The sequence below is a fragment of the Porites lutea genome, chromosome 7 (genome assembly GCF_958299795.1).
Source record: "Porites lutea chromosome 7, jaPorLute2.1, whole genome shotgun sequence".
Taxonomy (NCBI): domain Eukaryota; kingdom Metazoa; phylum Cnidaria; class Anthozoa; order Scleractinia; family Poritidae; genus Porites; species Porites lutea.
This window is the reverse complement of record NC_133207.1, coordinates 19,603,515-19,609,860: the sequence shown is the minus strand read 5'-3', so window position 1 is coordinate 19,609,860 and position 6,346 is coordinate 19,603,515.

Below are 6,346 nucleotides of genomic sequence, written 5' to 3'. Positions count from 1 at the left end.
ACTTCCGGATTTTTTATTTGTTCCACTCACTCTGACGAAAAATAATGACATGAAGAGATTAAATATTGGCAAAAAGGAAAAAACTACCTTCGCAAAAATCAACAATCTGACTATTTATTTTGTCAACTATAAATTTTCCACGTGCAGTGGGAACACGTGCAGCGTGCGTAGCGTGATATATGATCACTCCCTTTTCGAATCTAACCTGCACACAATTTCTTCTGCCGAAATAAAAACAGTAAATTTATGATTTCAGTATTTCAGTCATTCTTGCGAAGGGTGTAGCGTCTAACAGAAACCGTGACAAAGGACGTTAGGTTAAAACAATTAACTTATGACGCAGGTTTGCTTGTCTCTCTTGATGACGTCACCACAAGCATCATTAACCGAACCATTTACGTCAGAATTGCTCTCAAAATGGAACAATACTCGGGGGGGGGGGGGGGGGGTAAAAAACTACCATCTATGTCTATTAATATGTGCATTTACGTTTACACATAAAACACGTTCCATTATATTTTAATAAACCTCCTCTGAATAAAATGAGAAAAATCAATGAATAATTATCTAAAAAGCTACTTTTGGAGGATTCCAAAATAGACCTTGCGCAAGGTGATAAGACCTGCTCCGATTAATTACATTAAACTTAGCCGCAAATCAAATGAGAATCTAATAACTTTGATAGTTTTCGATCGAAGAACGCTAGGACTTCTGAAATGTTTGATATATACAGGCTATACGGGGCTATACAAGCCAGGCAGATGTTGATCAGCTTGGTCAAATGTGCATTGTGTTGTGCTGAACTCATTACAATAAATGGCCCTTTCCCTAAATTGTGGCCGGTTCATGCCCGCGTTGGAACTCTCTATAATGGAATATACGCGGAGGCTCTGCCCGAAAGGGGTACCTTTTTCAGGTGTCAGGTATATGGAAGGTTCGGCATTTCATTAGTTGACGTATATGAAACGGTAGGAAAATCATTTCACTCTGTAATAAAGTCCCAAAAGGGCTACAAGATGCGCATTTCATGGCTGTGAAATGTTGAGAAAACGTTCTGGTTTTCAGTATTTTATATATTCAAACTCCCCTCCCCGCTCCCCACGTTCAACTTGGGAGATATATCATATTGAGGCAATCTGTGTGAAGATCTATGTATTCTAAAAGAGAACCCGGAAGGAGCTCATTATTTATTTTATACTAAGCAAACTGTAGGCTGTATTGTACTTAAGTATTTAAATAATAAAATCAGCTGAGTGGTCCCTCGCCACGTGACTAACTCTTTCACTTAAGTTTGTGACAGGTGCCGGGGATGTTCAGTAATTGTTTGGCTCAACTGATTTGACGCACACGGAAATTTTGATCCTTGAAGATAAGAGACTTTTTTTATCGCGGGTCACTTACAAAAACGGCGTGGGTGTTCGTTGTAAAATTGCGGATCGATATTAACAAGGCTTTATAGAGAGCAGACTAGCTCTAAAATGGCTACCCTGCGAGCAGAGGCCTTTCGATCTTCCTAGATAAGTCCCGACTTATCTAGGAAGATAAGTCCCGACTTATCTAGGAAGATCGAAGGGCCTCTGCTCGCAGAGTATAAAATGGCCCGCCTCCGTTGACGATTGTTTCCACACCAAGGGCATACACCGATCGATGCATCTAACAGCTTGCATTTGGAATCATTTATTTCTTTTGAAAGTCTAATAAATCGCTATCAAAGGGTGTCAGAAACTAGTTAAAACAACACGACGGATCATTCTCTCTTGGTTAAAATAAAAGGGAATCAGAGCCCCCACCGCCCACAAAACGATATTCTCGTTCCTTTGAGGGGGTGTTTTTAAATCCGATATTTTCTCGCTCTCCACAGCAATTAAGGGTAGATTTTGTCTGTCAGTTATGTCTGTTTGTGTTACTAGTACATGTATGAGAATTTTGGAAGACCTTAGATAACAATGACCTAAACCAGGTTGTGGCGTCCAGCGGTTTTAGTGAAAACAAGGGTTCAGGTGGGTTGCTCAGCCTCGCGGGCTCATAAAACCTGGTCTCGGTCATTCTTATTGAAGGATTTTCAAGTGGAATTTTAACCCTTATGTTCTCATATGTAACCCATATGTACTCGCGCTTATGGTGTTTTTAATATTCAAGATACTTTAAGTCAGGACTACTTAGCACATCCTTTGAGACCCAGGGGCAGATAGTGGGGGCGAGGGAAAGTCTAAATGGGCGGGAAAAAATTAAATGGCGCGACTATCCCTCCCATCCATTATCTGCCCCTGGGTCTCCAAGGATGTAGTTAGCACAGAACAAGAAAATAATATTTTAAGAGTGGACCATTTTTGAATCATGACGTTCCCCTAAATTTATAACTCCTGCTCGACAGACTTGATTGACAAGCTACAAGACTTGGATACTCCGGGACTGCCTGGGTGCCAGGAAAGACTTTTCATGCGCGGTTTCCTGCCTCGCTCAAGTGTTATGGTGACTATCTGTTTATAAGGTGGCTTCGGCCTCCGTAGGTCGACGAGTTGATATGTATGTCTCATCGAACAGAAAAAAACAAACCTCTTATTACGAGTCCTGATACCACATGGTACTCAGACTTCGTGATAGTACCACGACACGAATCCCCTCTTATTATACAATTTCTGCGAAATAGCTATTTTTCGTGAGATCTGCTTAAATTCTCTTTCCATATATGTATTTTATTTTATGGAGGGGAAATTTGAGCAGATTTCAGGAAGTTACGCGGTTGTTACCTGTGCTGATGCTAGCCTATAAATGACGCTTGCCCTGATCTTATATATAGCCATAAATGCTAGGCTATTGAAGCATGCCACCCTAGGGAAAAAAGCTCAAGCGTCCAGTCATTGTGAAGTGATCAAATCAAGTGTAGATTGTAACTCGTCAATTGAGTTAAAATACTACTCTAGGTCTTTAGAAGAAGATGTACTATCACTATCGTTAATGCTCTTTTTTTTTTAGTAGGGCGGGGTTAATTAGTTGCTGTTGGTCCGACGAATACTCAGACAAGGAAACTTTGTAGTGGCATTTTTCTGTTACTTCGGCTTACTGGTGTCATCTGATCATTTCGTGGATAAACTCTGGCCGGTCTAACCGAAGAGACCTTGAAATGGGGGGTACATATACAGCTGGCCATAGTGTTTTCCAACCTCATTTCAATTTTGCTGAAATTGCATTGATGTAGAAGCCTTTTTTTGTAACTGCCCATGCTTCGTTTTTGTTTGGATAATGTTGCCTGCTAGTCGACGTCTCTGTAACTTTTCCCAGAGAAATAAACTAAATGCTCTTTCACGAGAGGCTTATGTTCTTTTGTGTTTCTTACTGTTCTATGTCTTCTAGTAGCTGTGATATAATGACCGCTTCACCGGTGAAAACAGCAGACGTGCTGTCCAGACATTACTGGCCAGTTTGGGTGTGGTCGCAGCGCAAAATCCAGCCCTTCAGAGGGGGATCCATAGGATTTTGGGTGTGGTCTAAGGGCGAAATTCACCCCTTCAAACAAATAGCACATACCAGCTATTTTAGACACCAAATCCCCTCAGACACACTGAATTGCCTATTTCCCAGCAACACTTTCCTTCCAAGGACATATTATTTTTTCCAAATCTCCCAGCCAACAAAAATTTGCCTGAAGAACAGATATTTTGAGGACTGAGTTCCATTGGGTGCCCCTTACTTACTTACTTACTTACATTTTAATCCCCGTAGTGTTACAACTATACAGGATGCTAAAAGAAGAATGTCAATTAAAATACATTTTACAGGATATCGGACTGCACACTTACAAATTCACAACTGCCTAATGTACGAACATATTATAATCCAAAAGATACTAGAAAAAAACAAAAATAAATATAATGTAATATTAAAAATAAGGTTTCATGGGTCAATTAGGGTGGCAGAAGGTTCTCATGATAGGCAGGGCGTATACTTCGAAGGCTTCAGGACTGGTAGCAGTGACGGCTGTAGTAGCTAGGCAGATTGTTCCATAAAGGGATTGTGCGAGGGAAGAAGGAGTACTTGTAAGCATTGGTGTTGGTGGCGATGTGCCGGAAGGGGTGTTTTGAGCGCGTGCGAGGATCAGCGGGTCGGACGGAGCTAGGGATGGGGAGGTAGATGAGGTTGTTGATTGACTTGTAAAAGGTAGTTGCAGCAGCCAGATGTCTCCTGCACTCAAGTGTCTCCCATCCAAGGGCCTCTCTCATTTGTGTTACGCTGCTGTATCTCGAATAATCCCCAGTGACGAACCTCAGGGCGCTGCGTTGTACTGCTTCGATAGATGCAATGTGTTGCTTCTCGTAGGGGGTCCGTCAAAAGAGCCGGAAGTGACTGCGATAATCTCGCTTTTTACAACGGAAAAATGAAAGAATAAAGCTCGGGAAGCTAATGACTTAAGAAACTTGAAGTTTCATGGACCTAATCTACAAAAACATCACTCGTAGCGAAGACAGACTAGTTTAATTCTTGTCCCTCGGATATTCGTGCCCATCGTGCCGCTCTTCTAGTTACTTGGACCACTGGTAATGTGTGGGAGAGGTCGCAACCACCGGAAAGGGGGTACTCCCTCACAATGGCCTAAACCCGGAGGAGTTGAAAGGGATACCTTTTCAGGCTTCAGGTCAAGAGCCCATGATGGGCTCCTTATCAGGTATGTAAAAGGGTAGAGATTTACTTACGAGCCTTATTGAAGTATATACAAGGATAGGGTGAATCTGTCATGACCTAGCTAGCTATATAGGGCTAACAGGCTGTGCAAAAGTCAAGAAAGTTTTAAGGTGCAGTTATGAATTAGTTCATAATATTTAAACCAAAGTGCATTTGCAGCAGTTAAAACATGTTAAAAGGGATGCAGCGTTCTTTTAAACTGGGTATCTGAAAGGTGTACCATTTGTCAAATTAAGGTACATACAGGCAAAAGAAATCCGAGTACCTTTTCTGTAAAAATGGTGTATAAAAGGGCAAGGAATTGGACCTCAGTGCTGAGCCTTCCCTTCTCCCACCGAGTCACAAACTCACGAAGTCAGTTTATCGTCATTTCGAATTTGGCATTTGTTATTCGTTGACCAAGTTTTTTGCTCAAGATGGCTGAATATTGGCCTCGTGAGGAGCCTCACCCAAAAATTGAAAACAAGGGATTACCATTGTTAAAAAGAACGAATCAGGAAAGACCTCCTCCTCAGGCGCTTCGTTTTTCTCATCGTAGAAGCGAGCGCGAAACGCGAGTGACTGGTGATAAACCGCAAGGGACCATGGGAAGGGTACAGACGGCAGGCGAAGCGCCGTCTCACCCGTTGTTTCCGTCCCGCCTTCCTTTGCGCGCACATTTTCATCGAGAAGGAGAAGTCTGGGTTCAAGGCAGAATCAGGAAAGACATTACGAGCAGCTCCCACATTACCGAAGCAAAGTGCCTTATGGGAAATATAGAAAGTGGAGAGTGGGAGTCACATTTGTGAAGTTCTAATTGGATGGACAAATTAACTTTTTAAACAACAAAATTTTCCCAAACGCCAACATTCTACATTTTTATTTGAGCCGTACAATTAATTACAAGCCAAATATGATGCAAGTGCCAAGGGTAATGCAAAAAAATCAAGAGTCCTCCTACAAGAGAAATCAATCCTCTGCATCAGCTAATGTACTACAGCTGTATATACTTGGCATAAAGTTACTTCAAGAGCAATCCTTATATTTATATCTACATACTGGACTCTACTGGTGTGATAACACTAACAGGAACATTGTTTAAAACGTACAGTGCAACCTCTGTTCGAAATATGTGAGAGACATCAGGTAAAATCCCACTTGTTCTGTTTGTACAGCCAGCCAAGGCAAACGTACAAAGGGGTGAATATATGGATCGAGAAAGGGGATAATTACAAGGGCGTCAACTATATATACCGCTTCTTGTATCCAAGATGACGACCCTTACAATCAAAATCCTGGATTTGCCCTTGACTGTTTGTATTACAGCAAGTCAATACTATCAACTCTACAAAGAGACGCTCAGATTGTCAATGGGATATAATCAGGTTTGGATGAAACGCTTTCTAGTGCCCCGAATAATAATAATATTTCAAATCAATCTCATAAGGGATAACGTGAAACCTGAATCGGCATGCCGATATCAACCCATCCTAGCACCAAATTTGCAACGTCACGAAATGACAACCAAGAAAACATGGGTTATAACTTTGATAATTCTCTTCACTTAATCGTTCTTCTACATAAAATCGGTGGATGAAGCAGCATATTAGAGGCAAGATAACCCCCACAACCTTCAACACCCTATTGTTTACAGATAACACCTGATTATCGTAGTTCACCTCAATAG